At 41.2% G+C, this 20,990-nt stretch overlaps 1 protein-coding gene across 11 annotated transcripts in view; it reads right to left on the bottom strand.

Moving 5' to 3' along the window:
- The window catches only part of ATP8B4 (ATPase phospholipid transporting 8B4 (putative)), a 345,053-nt gene that overhangs the window by 284,780 nt on the left and 39,283 nt on the right, over positions 1-20,990 (bottom strand). For 3 of the 11 annotated variants that reach the window (XM_055538002.1, XM_055537998.1, XM_055538003.1), the window contains one exon: positions 17,175-17,338. The exons of 6 other annotated variants lie outside the window; for them this stretch is intronic. The gene's annotated coding sequence lies outside the window, so the exon portion shown is untranslated. Of the gene's footprint in view, positions 1-9,226; positions 9,408-17,174; positions 17,339-20,042; positions 20,141-20,990 lie in introns of those variants that run through there. 2 more of the 11 variants (XM_055538000.1, XM_055538001.1) reach the window with 2 other exon arrangements.

Below are 20,990 nucleotides of genomic sequence, written 5' to 3'. Positions count from 1 at the left end.
AGGAAGAGCAATGCGTATGGCTTAGCAGTTACAAGAAAGGAGGATGCAGAGGAATTTCATCAACACCTATTTCTCCACTATCAATTTCTAGAATCTAAAAAGCCTGAACCATCAGCATTTCTCCCTGTTGTGCACCTAGATTTATAAGTTCCTATCCACTACAGCCAGGAAAAGCCATAGCCTCAGCAGTGCTGAGGGAATAATGCCCACCACAAGGTGTCCCTGACATGTAGGGCCATCAACACTTTCTAAGACCCACTGCTTTTCCAGGAACAAGTCACTAATATTGATGAATCCAACATGAAGATGGGGTTACTACTGCTGGGTGCTGTGAGAAGCCAAGAGAGGTCCTCCAATATGACCCATCAATAACTCTTCTGTTCCTCTTCCAATGCCTTCTACGAACTGCTACAAGGCTGCCTAAAACAATCCTCCCCTCCCCTCACTGTTCCCCAGCCCTAGGCAGCAGACACCTCCAGGACAGGCTGGCTGACCAGTTACTGCTTTCCCCTGCATTCCTTCATTAATAGGTTTCCCTGTTCCAGCCCTGACCACCCATAGACTTGGGTCCTCACTGAAGCCAGAGTGATATTGATAAAAGTTAAACAGCATTATGTCACACACCTACTTAAAACCTTTTAATCACCTCCTATTGGCCTTAAAAAAATAAAAAGATCAAATTCCACGTGATTCCGTGGCCCCTCTGCAACCTGGACCCTGCTAGTCTTTCTACTCTGATTTCTCATCACTCTCCTTACAGTCCCCATTCCTCCTCACACCCCCTCATGTCTATACTACAGAAATACTCAACTCAGCTTTTTCCATTTGAGGGCCATGATGCATGTTCTTTCCTCGGTCAGTCATAATCTAATACCCATGGTCAATCCTTACACCTGACTGATTTGTACCTATCTTTTCAATATCAACTCAAACTGCACTCCCAGCACTTATAGGAGTTCTCCCCTGGCCCCCCAAATCAGAGTAAGACCACTTCCTATGTTCTCCCATAGAATCAAGAACTTACCATCTCAGAGCCTCTATAATTCTAGAATTTATTTGCCTATCACATTAGCTGTTTTTTCCTTAGTCTACAAACTCCAGTGGGGCAGAGAACTGATCTGTCCGGATCATAGTTGTATCTTCCGTATTAAATGCATGACTGGCATGCAGCAGTGCTCAATAAATGTCTCCTAAATGAAAGAATGAATTTCTCAGTTTCTATGAGGAATGAAGTAAGAGCTTCCTGATACTAAAGGCATTTCCCTTTTAGCAACTCTCTCTTCCTAGACCCCAACTCCAAGTTCAAGACAGTTTTAGATTCTCCCAAACTGGGAACTTTGTGGCTTTCTTGGCCACTCTCTCTCTGGCTGGTTCCTATTCTCCTATGTAACCCCACCTCCAGCCTAGGAAGAACCTCAAAGAATGAGAAGTGTTTGGTTAGCAATAGGAAGAGTGTTGCAGGCAAACTGAATAGCATGAGAAAGGAGAAGGAAATTTGCAAATCTCTGGGAGGAGAAGGGCAAGAGGAAGCACCCTGACTCTAAAAGAAGATGCACAAAAAGGATTTTTTTTTTTTTTTGAGGAAAAGACTTTCTGTGAGAAAAACATGGACAAAAGTAGGTTTTTATCCATGAGGAGCTATTTTTGTTCCAACAAAATTTCACAACAGATACAAAATGTGGACACGGGAAAGGGTGGATGGATTCAGTGACAATGACACCTCGATCTGATGGCCCCGTCTGGCCAATGGGTTTTAAGGTTCATCAGAAAGTTCTAAGTCAACTTGTTAGGGCTTGAAAACTCTCTGGAGACTAAGTTAACATATTCTGTTTTCATGAGCTCAGAGTCCCTCGAGCAGGTAAAAGGAAGAACAGTTCTTTAAGCAGGATGGCAAAAGGGACTCTCCACCCTGACAGGTGCCAATGAGAATGCAGGCTAGAAGAAGAAATTTAATCTCTCAGGAAGTTATTAGGAGTACTGGCCACTGGCCAACATTTTCTTCCTTTCTCCTTCTTGGTTTGCTAGATTGCTTTGAGGGATTAGCATTAACAGATAGCCAGTACACAGGATGAACTTAATATATATTTGTGCAATACAAAGGTAACTAAAGAAAAAATATCCATGTAACCCCTTCCATCTCTTATTTTAGACCTTCCTACAAGCACTTTTCATTTTAAAATCCCCAGACAATTAAGCATAAAGCAAAACCATATCCTTTCTAAAATTACCTTTAAGCCTTACAATTATTTCAATGCTTTTAATTTCTCTAATAACACCTTCCAAAATATCTTTAAAACTTTTTATTTTTAATATAATGAATAAATCTTTTTTAATTTAGTCATTTTTGCCTTTGTAGAAAATATGCTCTATTTCATATTTAATGCAGAGTGATAATATAATTACTGTTGTATGAATTAAACACTTCTCTGAGGTTTGTGAAAATTGTTCCTTATTAATGATTTTATCCAAGTGTTTTTATCCTCTAAAACATGTGGTTGTAACAAAAATTAAGATTTCAAGTCCACGTTTCCTCCAATCCAATCTTTTCTTTATAATAACAGCAACCCAGATAGATCTAATGGAGTATTCATAGTAATATATCAGATCCTAGTGTAAATTTGAGGAAGTAAAATTTAGTTCTTTTATTGTCTTATATTTATCAATTCACCAAAATACCCCAGCTGACACTCACTGATGTTAGAGAAAAGAAAAAGCCATCTTCTATTGAACTTTCAGATCAGTGAGAGTCTAAGGAAATAGACTGAAAAAAAAAAAAGTGATAAAGGATTTGCTAAAATAAAATCTAGTTTAGGATTTTGAAATTCAGCCATTTACAAGTGCTGAAGCAAACATTATTTACATAAAAACATTGTTCCTTTTTTGAAATCACCAAAAGCAGAAGAAGTGGAAGAAGGTAAGTCGCTGAATAGGTTTTATCTTACCCTTGCCTTCATCTCGTGCAAGGGGTTAAGATGGTGGTTTTCATGTGTCAAAGTCTTGCTGGATTTTTATAAGAAAGACAGGTCTGGGGAAAGTAGGAAGAGAGAGAAATGTAACTCAAATAATAGCTAGGCACTTTACCTATATTAATTCATTTATGTGAGTACTCTTGGAAAAGATTGAGAGTGATGCTTGCATGAAGAATTTGATTTTTTTTTTAATTTCAAGTTCAGGTTTTGAATCTTGGTCACAGAATTTAATTCTTCTAATAGAAAAAAAAATGGCAAAGTCAAAAGAAAACTCCAGTTTGTTTAGGGAAAATAAGAAGTTGATTTCAGATACCTTGAGATTAAGGGCCATAAAAAGACATCCAAGTTGGAAATGCTACTCAAGCAGCTGTCTGCATAAGGGGGTGTACGGGTCATATTATGATTCCTCATAGAGGTCCTTACTTTACAATTAAAATGGGTACACTAGGGTACAGGTGACTCAACACTTTAAGTAAAGGATTAAAATGGAGTTTCTCTTTAAAGATCGGAGGCCATTCAACAATCAGGTTATTATAGTTAATTCCCCTTGCTCCAATTCCACAATCACCAAGCAACCTGCTGATAATAACTTGCTTTCCCACAGAAGTCTGCCTACAGGGAAAGAATACACTAGCCATGCATGCTGAAGTGAACATTCTGGTCCTCCTGACAGTTACATTGTACATTTTCAATTAATAAATTGTGGTTCATCTGTCTAGATCATCTGTCTCCTGAGCTATATTACTCTGCCCCAGAAATGTAGATCTGTTTTTGGTATGCTGTTGACTTATGGTCTAAAGTATACAGGACAAATGACCCACCCTGGCCATAATGAACTCACGACAACAGGCCACCAAGGGCAGGGCCAGCTGATCTGCTCAAGGGGCAGCAGGATGTGGTAGCTGCAAGCTTGTCTTTTGGAGTCAAAGAAACTGATCTTGGATTCCTGCTTTTTCCACCAGCATTACAGAATCCAGGGCAGGTAAGCTGTCTAAGCCTCAGAACATACCTGGACAGGTCAGTGGGAAAAGGGAGCTCATTATATAGCTATCTTGAAGGCAGTCCTCTGAACTTCCTCTGTCAAAATGTCTAAATAAACATTAGGATAAAATGAGAACAGTAAGTGTAACTCCTGTAAGACATTCTGCAGCAAAGGAGGTAACTGCAACTGGGTAATGAGGCTTTAAAGAGAAGATGTATTTACAGTGGGGATCCAGGGCCATAGCAATAAATTGAGGGAATAAAACCAGTGGGAAGAGAGAATGAAAATATGAGGGAAGGGGACAGCAAGACAAAAGAATCAGAGGAGACTGGAAAAGAAAGGGGAAAGGAAGGGATGGAGCAGTTGGAGAAGGGACAGGAGGAGCAGCTGAAGCCAGGAGAGTAGGGCAAGCAGATTCCTGGCCACTCTCCTTTCTCGCCAGAGTGCTGCCAGGGAGCACCCTCAGCCTGGCTTCATCTCAGGGTCAAGGGAGGAACAGGGGTGTGCCCGAGGAGGATCCTCTACATCCTTTGAGCAGTGCATCCTCTCCAGTTCTCAGGACTTGGCAACAAGACCCCAGAGAGCTTCAAGGAGCCCGACTCAGCCCTCACCCCTGTGAGGTCTCTAGCCCCCCCACCCGTCTGCTCTCCTGTCTCCATTCTGTTCTTGCCTCCCTCTCTCCCCAGCTCTGCCTCCTCTTCCTCTTGGGAGGCATGTCCTGAACAGGAGAGACTTTCTGGAGAGCAGACCCCAATCTGAGCTCAGCCACTTTCTATCTAGCGTCACTTTGACCAGGTCACTTACCCTTCCTAAGACTCACTCTCCGAATCTGTAAAACAGAAGAAATAATGCCTTCCTCCCAGGGCTGTAGCGAGAATATACAGCTCACTCCATAAAAATGTGATCCCTCCCCCTCCTTCCTTCCTCCCCATCTGTCTTCTCTCCTCCTACTCCCTCCCCTTTTCTCTGCTTTCACTCTCTCAGTTTCCTTTCCCTGTTTCCTTCTCTTTCACTTTCTCACTAAAGCACTTGCCTTCTAACCCAACCCACCTCCTTTCTGAAGACTAATCCACCAAGAGAGAGGGGAGGGCTGAGGCTTAGGTGAGCGGGAGAACCCCTCTGCTTGAGCAATGCTGCTGCTGCTGCTAAGTCGCTTCAGTCGTGTCCAACTCTGTGCAACCCCATAGACGGCAGCCCACAAGGCTTCCCCATCCCTGGGATTCTCCAGGCAAGAACACTGGACTGGGTTGCCATTTCCTTCTCCAATGCATGAAAGGGAAAAGTGAAAGTGAAGTCGCTGAGTCTTGTCCAACTCTTAGCGACCCCATGGACTGCGGCCCACCAGGCTCCTCCGTCCATGAGATTTTCCAGGCAAGAGTGCTGGAGTGGGGTGCCATTGCCTTCTCCAACTTGAGCAATAGTGGGGGCCTAAGGATGGGAAGTGGGATGGCAGGATTAGGGAGTTAGCTCCTTCTTTCCTCCTCTGCTGTCCACCGTCTCTGGTCCTGCCCCTGCCCCTATTCTCCCTCTGGCCCTAGGTTCCCAGAAGCTCAAAAGCAAAGCTTCAGCGAGTCCTCCCACCTCTGAACATGGTGGCCTTGCAATCATATATGCTGGCAACACTGCCCATCAGCCCAAGAATATTCCCCCTGCTCTGGGCCTCTAAGGGATGGGGTCGGGGAGGGAGCACATCTCTGAGACTCCAGGGAAGGGATATTTTTGGTCCAAAAGGGAAATCTCAGCCTTGGGAGGTTAGACCAACAATGGATAAAGTAAAGAATAAACCCAGGCCTCAGTCCTACATGTGTACAGCTTTGACTATGAAGTGAGAGTAGGAGGTATAGATAATGTTCTCATCATATTTGGTGTCAGTGACAACTGCCAGCACCCATAGTGCTTGCAGAGCGAAGATACTGGGAAAAAATAAAAGTAAAAAAATTTAAGCCAGTCTGTGTATGTGTTTGTCAAAGTGATGGTTAGCACAGCCAAATGTATAAACTGCCTACCAATTATATCTAATTACCATGCCTCAACAATAAAGTATTTTATTTCCCATATAATATATATCAGATCGATGGTGTTGTGAGTTATTATGTCGACACTGAAGTCTGTTTATATTCTGTTAGGCATGCAGCCACAGAATACTAAAGTGGTGGGAACCCTGCTTCCTTTTTCCTCTTGTTTATGTCCTGCTTATTTTCCAACAGTTTCCTTTTCTCTTTCCTTTCTCATCCTTTCCTCATCTGCTCTCACTGCCTCTCTTGTGCATTTTCAAAACTTTTTCCTCATCCTGCCCTTTCTCTATCAAACATGCCTCCCCCGGCTTCTTCTTTCCCCTTCTTCTTTCCCCTTCTCCATTAGCCTAGAGCCAGAGGACCAGGTTTGATCCTGTTAGCTCTCTCCTTCCAGCAAGTTCCCCTCCATTCTAAGCCCTGGTTTTCTTATCTGTAAACAGAGAGAATCAGCTAACTCATGGGATCATTTAACAAACTGAGGTCATGCCTGTAAAAAAAAAAAAAATTAGCACAGTGCCTCCTGATACAAAGTTAAACACTCAAGAAAGGAAAGCTATTACTTTAATTTTTCTTAAATATATCCTTAACTCTATATATGCAGAAAACCTCCTATCAAATTTGAGAGTATCTCTACTGACATTCAGTCATCCAACACTTATCAGACACCTGTTTTACATCAAACTTGGGCTGGGTAGAGGGAGGCAAGGATCATTTCTTCAAAAGCCAGGAGTCTGGGGTAGATGAGATCATAAACATAGAAAGTTCAATATTGCAGGTCTGTGTCAGAAGAAGGGACTGAGAACCATGGAGACAGAGGGAAGGGAGTCACCAAGCGTGCTTTGCAGAGTCAGCTATGATCTCACACATGGTAATTCCCAGTCAAGTCCTGAGTTTGCTCAATAAAACAAGGTAAGTACAGGCAAAAAGAATAGCAAGTGGAAAGACCAAGTATTGTGAAAGGGAGCAGTGACAGTCATGGAAGCAGACTACAGGGAGCATGGAGGAGTGTGGTGTGAGGGGGCTGGCAGGATAGGTAAGGGATGGAGTCTGAAAGAAGTCATCATTGTCAGCGTCATCACTCCCATCCACTAAGTACCTAGCCTCATGCTAAGCACTTGTTAAATGTAACCTCTCATTTAATCCTCACCAAAATATTATGGGCAGGAACTGTTGTTCTCCCATTTGATAGATGAACTGACACAGGACATTGTTACAGTCAAGATCCTGATAGATCCTCAGGTATTGGGGAGGCAGAAGTGTTCTCTCTGCAGAAAGGTATGCTTAGAATCTAGGCTCCCTTGTCCACTGTCATTGCTTCCTCGTGTCCCTCTGTGTGAGTGCAAGCTGACAGAGTTTTTAGGAAGGTTTTACTCTCACAGCCAAGAACAGGAATGGAAAGAGATGGGGGATAATGGCAACAGGCAATGGAGCTGGATTCTAGAAATGTGTCTGCAGTTGAAGTTGACAAATGTTAAAAATGGTCCATATGCTGGGGCGCGAAACAAGAAAGAATCTGGGATGACTTCTGAGCTTTTGGCTCAGGACAAGAGAGGATAACTAATGAAAATGACAAACAGAGCAGTGAAAGGAGAAGGCAGGGGAGCAGGAGCAGGAGCAGGAATTGAGGTGCGGCAATAGTTAAGTTCACTTTGAGCACACTAGGCTTGAAACGCCTCTTGATCACTGAAAATATCCTCAGCGCAAAAAAGAGACCGATTTGTAGACTTGGAATCATCAACATATAAGGAAGCACTGAAGTCATGGGGGATGAATGATCTCATTCAGAAAGAAGAAGAACGAAGAGAAGTGAGGAGAGGCCAGCGGGTGAGGATGAGTCACGGAGAGGAGGAGGACAAGGTCCTAGGGAACACCCAACATCAAAAGAAGGTTCAGAGAAAGATATACGGAAACAAAATGCTGTAGTTTTCCTCCTACACCCTCTTCTTCAGGGCATCCAGCACAGAGGCTGGTGCAGGGTAGGCAGGTGCTCAGCAAACTAACACTGAGTGAAGAAGGGGAGAAAAGAAAAAGGTAGCCTCAAATTAAGGAAGGACTGTTTCCAAAAATACAATGATTAATACTTAGTGTTTATATTTAACATTTAATTAGAATATTATTTGTCAATATTGCCAAGAAGTAAGACTTGAGGCATGCGCTACAAACGTGGAGCATTTTGAGGTTACCGTGTTTTCCTTGACATCTCTTGAGAAATCCTGAAAGCAAATACTAGCATCTGATTCCTGTACATGCTCTGCAACCATCTAGTATACATACATTAAGAAGTTTTATTTCAAGGACAGTAACAGTTTCTTATTTGAAACAATAGGTTAAGTTTCTTTTTCCTACTAAATGAAAATTTCTAATGTATCATGTAAGAAAAAAATAAAATCCTTCTGAGCATAAAAAAATCCTCCAACAACACAAAAAAATCACTTGGCTCCTCATTTGTAAAAGATGCATCATGATGATGAAACAATATAAAAACACAAGACAGACAAATATAGGTCTCAAAATCCCTCTGAATTTACATTCCGCTGTAAAGGCAGGCAGGGAATGACACAGGTAAGGTGGCTGGTCTTGAACACAGGTGTTGGTAATCCCATACATGATACCATATCTCCTCACCTCCTTTATGATAAGTTTTCAGCTTCTATTTAATGTTTCTCACTCATCTCTTTTTTCTTCAAAACAGCTCATTGTTAACTAAGAAAATGAGACTCCCTCATGTCTATCAACAAAACAACTAGAAGAATCCATTTCTCTGTTCAGAGAAATCTCAGTACTAGAAACGTATCTACCCCTTATGCCTTAGAGGGAGACTTCAGTGACAAACTGTTTATGTCCAAAGGAAGAATGGATCATAAAATGAACAACATCTTGAATAGGTGCATCAGTTATGAGCCCTCTGGGGGGGAAAAAAAATCTAAAACTAACTGTGGTCAAAGGAAGTGACAAGTATCCAGAAACCAAGAAAAAATGCTGCACTGATGCTTCTCCACTAGCCATGTAATAGATGATGCTAACAGAATCAACATTTGAACTTCAAAGGAAAAAAAGAAAATGTCCTATTTTCCAAATCCAACTAACTTTCCCCCAAAATTATTTTTTAATGAGAGGAGAATAATGACTGTTTGCTAAACTTCAACACAGAGAAAATAAAAACAAAAGAGTAACCCAGAGAAAAGAAACAAAAAGCACCAAAGGAGGCAGAGCTAACTCTCTCTTGGTCCCAGCAACCCTTCAGTGCTCCCCAGACTCACCTCAGCCTGGACCTAAGCCTCTCCCCACAAAAGGGAGATTTCCCAGCAACGCAGCAAGATCAAACAGGTACCCATTCCGTGACCATATCAGTGAGAACAATGAGAAAAGCCAGGCTATTCTGAAAGCTCTAGTAATTACACAGAAAACAAACTGGGTCTCTAGGGGACATTCTTGAAAATCTGAGATCAACTCCCGGAAAAACACTCTTGGCCGCTTACCACTACCGGAAGCTGCTCGAGGGTAGATCAGAAGTAGCATCTCATCAGAAAAGGAGGAAGGAGTTGCAGGGAAGCAGCTTCACTACCAGTGAAGCACAAAGGGAGCAAAAAACGGTCCTTGGCAACATACCAAAAGCCCAGAAGAGTTTCTCCTGGAAGAGTTGCCTGTTACTACTCCCAGGGCAGAACTGGTTAATCTTGGAAAAACAAAAGGGAGCTCCCTAGAGGCTGGCTTCCCCAGGATTGCTTTTTCTGTAGGAATCAAGAGTTCAGAAGAACAGAAGCAGATAAGGAAAGGGGTCACCATGGCTTCGAATTATCAAACTTTTATCAACCCTCAACTGAGGGAGATAAGTAAATATCTTTGGAGTTAGTTCCTACCTGTTTTTGCCAGAGTTGAAGGAATCAGCGATGTCAATATTTTAAAAAAATCATTAGAAGGGGACTTCAACTCTCTTATAGATGAAAGCTAAGCACATTCAAGCAACATGTAACATGCAGAGCAAGGACTTCTTTTTCCCCCAACATCCTTAATTTCAGCTCAGAGGAAGCAAACCATTAACCCTAAGGATGCTGAAGAACAAATGCACATGGAAACAGATTTAAACTTCTTAGTTTAGAATTGCTTAGAGAGGGTTCTGGTTGTTGTGCTTTTTTTTCTTAAGTGTTCTGGTTTTTAACATGGGATTAGATAAAAACAAAATATTTTGGTCCATGTCTATTTTGAAAGGATTAGGGCTACTTTTCAATATATCTAAAGCCATTGATAGGATTTCCAGAAGTTACAACAGATTTGCAGTTAAGGACTGAAACCAAATATATTTTAATCATATCTCTCTAACCAGAGCAAGTTGATCCCCTGCGTCAACTCTCTTCTCAAACAACATGACACTGAGCCCTCAACTTTCCACTGAAAGCCAGATCAGAGAGAAGGGAGGGCCTTTCCATGCCAGGGCTCCACAGTCACAAAGAAAGGAGAGATTTCTTGAATCAATGGAAACAGAATAAAAACCACAATCAGAGAAAACTAACCAAACTGATCACATGGACCACAGAATTGTCTAACTCAATGAAACTAAGAGACATGCCATGTAGGGCAACCCAAGACACACAGGTCATGGTGGACAGTTCTGACAAAACGTGGTCCACTGGAGGAGGGAATGGCAAACCACTTCAATATCTTGCCTTGAGAACCCCATGAACAGTATGAAAAGGCAAAAAGATATAACATGGAAAGATGAACTTCCCAGGTCAGTAGGTGCCCAATATGCTACTGAAGAAACAACTCCAGAAAGAATGGAGAGATGAACCAAAAGCAAAAATAACACCCAGCTATGGAAGTAAAGTCCAATGCTGTAAAGAACAATACTTCATAGGAACCTGGAATGTTAGGTTCATGAATCAAGGTAAATTGGAAGTGGTAAAATAAGAGATGGCAAGAGTGAACATCGACATTTTAGGAATCAGTGAACTAAAATGGACTGGCATGGGCGAATTTAATTCAGAGACCATTATATCTACTACTGTGGGCAAGAATCCCTCAGAAGAAATGGAGTAGCCATCATAGTCAACAAAAGAGTCCAAAATGCAGTACTTGGGTGCAATCTCAAAAACGACAGAATGATCTCTGTTCATTTCCAACACAAACCATTCAATATCACAGTATTCCAAGTCTATGCCCCAACAACTAAGCCTAAAGAAACTGAAGTTGAATGGTTCTATGAAGACCTACAAGAACTTCTAGAACTAACACCCCAAAAAGATGTCCTTTTCATCATAGAGGACTAGAATGCAAAAGTAGGAAATCCAGACGTATCTCAAGTAACAGGCAAGTTTGGCCTTGGAGTACAAAATGAAACAGGGCAAGGCTAATAGAGTTTTGCCAAGAGAATGCACTGGTCATAGCAAACACCCTGTTCCAACAACACAAGAGAAGACTCTACACATGGACATCACCAAATGGTCAACACTGAAATCAGATTAATTATATTCTTTGCAGTCGAAGATGGAGAAGCTCTATACAGTCAGCAAAAACAAGACCGGGACCTGACTGTGCCTCAAAGCATGAGCTCCTTATTGCTAAATTCAGACTTAAATTGAAGAAAGCAGGGAAAACCACTAGAACATTTAGGTATAACCTAAATCAAATCCCTTACAATTATACGGTGGAAGTGACCAATAGACTCAAGCAATTAGATGTGCATGAGTGCGTGAAGAACTATGGACAGAGGTTCATGACACTGTACAGAAGGCAATGATCAAGACCATCCCCATGAAAAAGAAATGCAAAAAGGCAAAATGGTTGTCTATAGGAGGTCTTACAAATAGCTGAGAAAATAAGAGAAGTAAAAGGCAAAGGAGAAAAGGAAAGATATATTCATTTGAATGCAGAGTTCCAAAGAATAGCAAGGAGAGAAAAGAAAGAATTCCTCAGAGATCAGTGCAAAGAAATAGAGGAAAATAACAGAATGGGAAAGACTAGAGATCGCTTCATGAAAATTAGAGATAGCAAGGGAACATTTTATGCAAAGATGGGTACAATCATGGACAGAAACAGTATGGACCTAACAGAAGCAGAAGATATCAAGAGGAGGTGGCAAGAACACACGGAAGAACTATACAAAAAAGATCTTAATGACATGGATAACCACGATGGTGTGATCACTCACCTAGAGCCAGATATCCTGCCGTCTAGAGTCAAATAGGCCTTAGGAAGCATCACTACAAACATAGTGGAGGTGACAGAATTCCAGTTGAGCTATTTCAAATCCTAAAAGATGATGTTATAAAAGTGCTGCACTCAATATGCCAGAAAATTTGGACAACTCAACAGTGGCCACAGGATTGGAAAAAGTCAGTTTTCATTCCAATCCTAAAGAAAGGTAATGCCAAAGAATGTTTAAACTACCGCACAATTGCATTCATCTCACACGTTAGCAAAGTAATGCTCAAAATTCTCCATGCCAGGCTCCAACAGTACGTGAACCAAGAATTTCCAGATGTTCAAGCTGTATTTAAAAAAACATCCACTGGATCATCGAAAAAGCAAGAGAGTTCCAGAAAAACATATGCTTTACTGACTATGCCAAAGCCTTTGACTGTGTGGATCACAACAAACTGTGGAAAATTCTTAAAGAGGTGGGAATACCAGATCACCTTACCTGCCTCCTGAGAAATGTGTGTGCAGGTCAAGAAGCAACAGTAAGAATTGTATATGGAACAACAGACTGGTTCCAAATCAGGAAAGGAGTACATCAAGGCTGTATATTGTCACCCTGCTTGTTTAAATTATACGCTGAGTACATCATGTGAAATGTCAAGCTGGATGAAGCACAAGCTGGAATCAAGATTGCCAGGAGAAATATCAATAACCTCAGATATGCAGATGACACCACCCTTATGGCAGAAAACGAAGAGGAACTGAAGAGCCTCCTGATAAAAAAGTGAAAGAGGAGAGTGAAAAAGCTGGCTTCAAACTCAACATTCCAAAAATGAAGATCGTGGCATTTGGTCCCAGCACTTCATGGCAAATAGATGGGGAACAGTGACAGACTTTATTTTCTTGGGCTCCAGAATCACTGCAGATAGTGATTGCAGCCATGAAATTAAAAGACACTTGCTCCTTGGAAAAGCTATGACCAACGTAGACAGCATATTAAAAAGCAGAGACATTACTTTGCCGAAAAAGGTCCATTTAGTCAAAGCTATGGTTTTTCCAGTAGTCATGTATGGATGTGAGATTTGGATCATAAAGAAAGCTGAATGCCAAAGAATTGATGCTTTTGAATTGCGGTGTGGGAGAAGACTCTTGAGAGTCTGTTGGACTTCAAGGAGGTAAAACCAGTCCATCCCTAAAGGAATCAGTCCTGAATATTCACTGGAAGGACTGATGCTAAAGCTGAAACTCCAATACTTTGGCCACCTGATGTGAAGAGCTGACTCATTGGAAAAGACCCTGATGCTGGGAAAGATTGAAGGCAGGAGGAGAAGGGGACAACAGAGGATGAGATGGTTGGATGGCATCACCAACTTGATGGACATGAGTTTGAGCAAGCTTGGGGAGTTGGTGATGGATAGGGAGGCCTGGCATGCTGCAGTCCATGGGGTCCATGCTGCAGTCCAGAGTTGGACATGACTGAGCGGCTGAACTGAATTTCTTGAATCAAGAGTGATGGCTCCCTTCCTTACATGAGAAAATGGACCAAGAACAGTCTATATGAAGAAGCAATCATTTCTTTTAAATATTTATAATGAAAAACTCCTTTGAATTAAAAAAAAATTTAAGTATAACCTCTATACCATTTTTTACCTGTCATATTGACAACTATTACAAGTCTGGTAGTTACCTTTGTTGAAGGATATTTAAGGAAATCTACACCTTCTCCTACATTGTTAATGGGGATAAAAATTGATAAAATATTTTAAAGGGAAATTAATGCCTGTCAAATATAGAAATGTGTATGTTTCCCTCTCTCAGGAATTTACCTTATAAGATGATCACAAATATGTGCAAACATACTACAAAAATGTTACAGTGCTGTGATAGCAAAAAATCTAAAAATGGCTTAAGTATAGGAGACTGGCTAAGTAAGCAGAGGTTCAGCTCAGTTCAGTTGCTCAGTCATGTCCGACTCTTTGAGACTCCATGAATGGCAGCATGCCAGGCCTCCCTGTCCATCACCAACTCCCCGAGTCCACCCAAACCCATGTCCATTGAGTCGGTGATGGCATCCAACCATCTCATCCTCTGTTGTCCCCTTCTCCTCTTGCCCTCAATCTTTCCCAGCATCAGGGTCTTTTTAAATGAGTCAGCTTTTCACATCAGGTGGCCAAAGTATTGGAGTTTCAGCTTCAACATCAGTCCTTCCAATGAACACGCAGGACTGATCTCCTTTAGGATGGACTGGTTGGACTTCCTTGCAGTCTAAGGGACTCTCAAGAGTCTTCTCCAACACCACAATTCAAAAGCATCAATTCTTCGGCACTCAGCTTTCTTTGTAGCCCAACTCTCACATCCATACATGACCACTGGAAAAACCATAGCCTTGACTAGACGGACCTTTGTTGACAAAGTAATGTCTCTGCTTTTTAATATGCTGTCTAGGTTGGTCATAACTTTCCTTCCAAGGAGTAAGAGTCTTTTAATTTCATGGCTGCAATCACCATCTGCAGTGATTCTGGAGCCCAGAAAAATAAAGTCAGCCACTGTGTCCATTGTTTCCCCCTCTATTTGCCATGAAGTGATGGGACTGGATGCCATGATCTTAGTTTTCTGAATGTTGAGCTTTAAGCCAACTTTTACATTCATACAAAGGAGTACTACACAGCCATCAGGAGGGGGTCGAACTGGAGTGAGGAGTCAGATGGTCTGGGTTCAGATCTGACTCCATTAGTGACTTGCCAGGTGACTCTGAGAAAGTTCTCAAACCTCTCTGGGCCTCAGCTTCTCCTCCATAAAAAAGTGATAATTATAGTATTTACAATAGAGGATTGTTGTGAATAAGACAGTGCTTGGAGCATAGTCAGTTCAGTTCAGTCGCTCAGTCATGTCCGACTCTTTACGACCCCATGAATTGCAGCACGCCAGGCCTCCCTGTCCATCACCAACTCCTGGAGTTCACTCAAACTCATGTCCATCAAGTCAGTGATGCCATCCAGCCATCTCATCCTCTGTTGTCCCCTTCCCCTCCTGCCCCTAATCCCTCCCAGCATCAGAGTCTTTTCCAATGAGTGAACTCTTCACATGAGGTGGCCAAAGTATTGGAGTTTCAGCTTTAGCATCATTCCTTCCAAAGAAATCCCAGGGCTGATCTCTTTCAGAATGGACTGGTTGGATCTCCTTGCAGTCCAAGGGACTCTCAAGAGTCTTCTCCAACACCACAGTTCAAAAGCATCAGTTCTTCGGTGCTCAGCTTTCTTCCCAGATGCTCAATAATTATTAGTTGTTATCAACAAAAGAAGTAGGCCTTTTCAGACTGACAGGGAAAGATGTCCAAGATGTACTGTCATGTGAAAAGAACAAGTTGCAAAAGAATATGTATAGGATAATCCCATTTAGTCAAAATATTTTAAATACACTTGCTGCTTACTGTTTCTTTCAACTAAAATATAAGCTTCTTGAGAGCAGGGACTTTTGTTCACTGTTGTATCACCAATGTCCATGAGAGGCATTCAATAAATAATTGTTGACTAAATGGACGATAGCAAGAAAGCTGAGCAAGAAGAAATAAGAACTACCAGTGAAGATAGTTATTAATATATTAATAATATTTATATTATTAATACTATAATAATAATCAGTAGTATATTAATAATAAGACCTGGTGGGCCCTGGGAGAAATGTTTCACTGGTTCTTACCCTTTTGTACTACTTAAATTTTCAGTCAACCAATGAAAATGTAGTTCTTAGAAAACAGTGATTATTTTTTTTACATGGAATATCTTGAGATCTACTGTTGCCCCCACTAGCAGCACACAGATGGAGGAGCAAGTGATGCTTTTCCCCCATAATCAGATAAATTAATGAGTCGAAAAGCAACTTACAAAAGAAGGAAAGCACAGAGCTCTTTTTTTCTTCTTGGCTTTCTATTGATTTTTCCAGTTATTCCTATAATCTCCAAGCCAGGGAGGCTCTGCCCTAGTCCATGGGAACCCCTTTCCTGTATCTAAACATCAACTGCACAATCCTAACTTGGTATCTTTGCTCAGGTCATCCTCTCCTTTGGAGAGACCTTTCCCAACCTGTCCTTAAAGAACCATATCACATCCTCCCTCCTCACTTCCAGCCTTTTCTGTCTTCCTAGCACCTCTGGTCCCTCCCTCATAGGCAATGCCAGAGACTAGGTTTAGGTTTGGTACTATCCACCAGCCCTTCCCCTCTCATGTCTGCTATCTTCCCTCCCAGCTTATACATTGCTTAAGGTAGGACTATAAGAATTGTGCTTTTTGTTTTGCAAGACCCCTCATACACATACATACATACACACACACACACACACACACACACACACACGGTTTTATATTGTAAAGGAGAGAGTCAACGTTAAGGAGCTACATGCTGTGATTTTTTTTCCATTTGCCCACAAGTTTCTAACATTTTTGTCATCCTTCCTGTAATTTCAAGACTAGAGGTGTCTTTTTTCAGCTTACTAAGCATATTTTTGTTAAATGCTTCTAAGAGATCTGAACTGGTCTAAAACACTCTAATTATTCCTATTCTACCTAGTCTGAACTGATTAAGTTACAGTATTTTTTACTAACCAATGACACTGACAGAATGAGGAATCTTAATGGGAGGAGAAAGTATAGAAGGGGTTCCACGCCTACACCAAGACCACGAACACCTGCCTCATGTTTACCCCATGCACAGAAGCTCTCATAATGCATGCTTATGTGTGTGTGTGAGAGAGAGAGAGAGATTTCTAGCACTGATTACTTACTTTGAAACATTCATTTAAAAATGCAAGTACCTTGCCACTGAATATTCTTTTAAGGATTCTCAATAGTCTATTAAGGATTATGTCCTTAAAATCACAGAGCATCAAATTTATTTGTCCCATCAATTTAAGTCCCCAAATTCTGTATCCATCTTTGGAATATAAGCTTACAGGAGTTGCCACTATTCCTCTGCCAGGCTCTCATCACCCACATCTCCCCTTGAGTTTCTTCTTTTCATTTAGATCTGTGGTCAAAGTCACTGACTCCCAGAGGCCTGTTCTGGTCAACCTACCTAAAACAGCACACACACCCAATCAATTCCTGTCCCTTATCTTCCTCTATTTTTCTCCACAGGAAAAATACTGTGTATTTTCTTGTCTTGTCCACTTTCTTCCTCCAGAAGGTCAGCTTCAGGAGAGCAGGGACTTTGTCTTGTTCATGATGTATATCCAGGGCCTAGAACCATGCATAGTAGGTGTTAATGAATGCTGACTAAACAAATGGATAGTAATAACGTATAGTTGTTTGCTGCTTAGTAAATATGTCTGCATCTCCCTCCAGAACATTAGCTCTTATCTCCTTCTCTGCTGTATTTTAACAGTGCTCAGCAGAGAGTAATTTATTCATAACTGAATTAAAGCTGAACTCTGTCAAGCATAGTTCTCTATATCAGGGGTCCCCAAGCAGGAGGGTGAGCAGCAGGTGAGCAGGTGAAGCTTCATCTGCAGCACCCCCAGCACTTACTTTTACCACGTAAACCATCCATTCCCTGCCCCCAAGAAAAAAATGTCTTCTGGGCAACCAGTCCCTGGTACCAAAAAAGTTTGTGGACCACTGCTCTATAGGACACTTTCCATTTCTATTAAACTTCCCCTTATATTGTGCCCTTAACTTAATTTCTCTCAGTCCACCTTATCAGTCCCCAAAGTAGTACCAGTTGGCAGACCTAATTTAAATAGACTTCACCACAGACCAGTAGTGATGAGTCAGATTTCAGAATCCTCCATAGCTGCATCTTGAAGCATCAAATTAAGGGGAGGAGGAGGAGGCAGCAAGGAGAAAGGATAGAGGCCTAGAGCAAGTTGAAGGTGAATAAAGAAGGTGCCCACTCTTTAGGGCACCAACAGAGGTTCTACACTTTCTCTGGATAACCAAAAAAAGTGTATCTGTGCTCGAAGTAACAGGAAAAATAAGGGTTTAAATGTTCTGTTTTTTTCCTCTTCTAGGTACATATAACCAAAAGAATTCAAGACAGGGACTCAAACAGATACTTGTACACCAATGTTCATAGCAGCATTATTCACAATAGCCAAAAGATAGAAACAACCCAAATGTCTGTCAATGGATAAAGAGATAAGTAAAATGTATAAATATACAATGGAATATCATTCTTAAAAAGGAATGAAATTCTGATACATGCTACAACATGGATAAACCTTGAAAATACACACTAAATGAAATAAGCCAGATACAAAAGGACAAATAATATATGATTTCATTTATATGATGTACCTAAAATAAGCTTTTTTAAAAAAAAGAGGTTACAAGGGCTGGGGGAAGGAAAGAATGGGGAGTTATTGTTTACGGTGTATAGAGATTGAGATGATGAACAAATTCTGGAGATAGTGATGATTATACAGAATTTTTAATGCCACTAATGTCACTGAACAATATACTTAAAATGATTAAAATGGTATATGTTATGTTATTCCCCTTAGATAATATTACCTGAACACAGTTTTATCTTTAATATTCACTGGTCAGCATGTACATTGATATACACACACATCAAAAGTTCTGTGTTTTTTGAAGGCCTTATTTTGCTTTAAAACCTTACTTTTTACAAATGACCTTCCTGTCTGTAATCTAGAGTTTCCAAAGAACTTTCTCAATGATTGCCCTGATTGGTCCTCACAACAATCCGGTGAATTATGTTAAAAGAATTTTGATTAAATGCCTGAGCACTTGAGAGAAAAGTTTTTCTTTCCTCATTTACCTACTCTGTTGGTTAGTCCTCCAACTTCACACACATTTCATCATAAGAAAGAGATGGAATTCTTTATACTTAAGATTCTAAATCCACACAGTTTTTCTGAAAAAAAAAATAGCAGTATATTTCTTAGAACCTATGAATATGTCTAGCTTTACTACCAAGACAGCTGAGAGCTGAAAACACTGTTTTAAGTAAACAGGTTGCATGTGTGCTCAGTTGTGTCTGACTCTTTGCAATCCCATGGACTGTAGCCCACCAGGCTCCTCTGTCCATGGAATTTTCCAGGCAAGAATAATGGAGTAGGTTGCCCCACCCTCCTCCAGGGGATCTTCCCAACCCAGGGATCGAACCCATGTCTCTTACGTCTCCTGCACTGGCAGGCAGATTCTTTACCAAACAGAATAATCACCTATACATCAAGTGGATTGCACTGATTCATAGGTAGAAATCTACAGTTGGAAGAAATGCATTTAACGAAGATTTTTTCATTCAAAAAATGTAGATACTCTCTCTGATAGGCACTTTGTGAAACACAGAAAGATTAACAAAATGTGACTTTTGCTCCTGAGACCCCTGGTCATATGCTGGGAAACAACAGACATGCAGATGAGAGGTTTCTACAAGGAAAGGGGAAAACAGCAGGCTCTGCTATTGAGAAAGAGACTGTGGAACAGGAGTGTCAGCCACTTTGTATTGATTGAAATCTTGTTACAACAAAACGGGGGGCTTCCCTGGTAGCTCAGTTGTAAAGAATCCGCCTGCCAATGCAGGAGATATGGGTTCAATCCCTGGGTTGGGAAGATCCCCTGGAGGAGGACATGGCAACCCACTCTAGCATTCTTGCCTAGGAAATCCCGTGGACAGAGGAGCCTGGTAGGTTACAGTTCACAGGGTCGCAAATAGTTGGACACAACTTAGCAACTAAAACACCACCACAATGAAACAGACTAAGAGGTAACAGGTACCCTGGAATTTAGCCATTACAAGAGTTTCGAGCTATTCTCTTTGCTTGCTCACTTTTTTAATGCCTAGAAAGGAAGATTCAGCTGACTGAAGTAGCAAACCAAAACTTGGTGTCAGCCTGAGTGACAGGGAAGTGTCTCTGGCCTAATATTACAATTCGGACATACACAATAAAAAAGGAAAGAAAATCAGAACAAACTATACCTTGACTCTATAAACAATCCACCTGCTATGTGTAGACAAGAAGCCATCTTGAACCTATTGAAGAATCTCTTTGAAAGACGATCTGTAGATTTACAAACCTACATAGCAAAACAAGGGAATCGCCGAGTTATAAACCATACATTGTTGTGAAACTACTTAACTGCCTTCAGTTCAGTTCAGTCACTCAGTCGTGTCCGACTCTTTGCGACCCCATGAATCACAGCATGCCAGGCCTCCCTGTCCATTGCCAACTCCCGGAGTTCACCCAGACTCGCGTCCATCGAGTCAGTGATGCCTTAAACTCTGCTTATAAAATTAGGAAAATTAAAACCTTCTTAATCTGTCTAGATCAAATGAGATATTCACTAAACAAATAATAAATGAATATGAAGTATAAGTGCATGAGCAAATTGCATGTGCAGAACAAGAATAAATAACACAAAACCCAGTACTTGTCACATAGTCATTGCTGGGCAATGGTCAACGTTCTTCGTGCTATCTCTCCAGAATCTTCCCAAATGGCTACATTTCCCAGATTGGAAGAGTGGGGAGACCTCCAAATTCTGAGCTCTCCCCGCATCTCCAGTTCTTCCCATCCTGATACAACCACCAGGGGCTCTCCTGCTTTCCCCTCTTCTCTGTAGCATTTCCTTTCAATACACCATAAAACAGCACAAGAAACAGACAGTTCTAAAGAATGAGCTCAGTAAGGATAAGGACAAGTCTTAGTTTTTCTTCCTACACTCCAAGGAATTGTTTGAAAACCACCGCTCTATGAAAAGATTCAGCCAGTGAGATAAGTGCTCTGAAAATGTTCCTGCCCCTCCATGTCCTTTTCTTTTCAGTGATTGAAACCTACTCACTTTCGGTTCAGAAATGTGTTCACCAAATTTAGAAAGCATACATACCGTCACAGTCTTTAATTTCAAAAAAAGAGGGAGAGTTTTC

Source organism: Bubalus kerabau, chromosome 10 (assembly GCF_029407905.1).
Source record: "Bubalus kerabau isolate K-KA32 ecotype Philippines breed swamp buffalo chromosome 10, PCC_UOA_SB_1v2, whole genome shotgun sequence".
Lineage (NCBI taxonomy): Eukaryota > Metazoa > Chordata > Mammalia > Artiodactyla > Bovidae > Bubalus > Bubalus kerabau.
The sequence above is the reverse complement of the archived record's forward strand: the minus strand, read 5'-3'. Positions and strand labels throughout refer to the sequence as shown.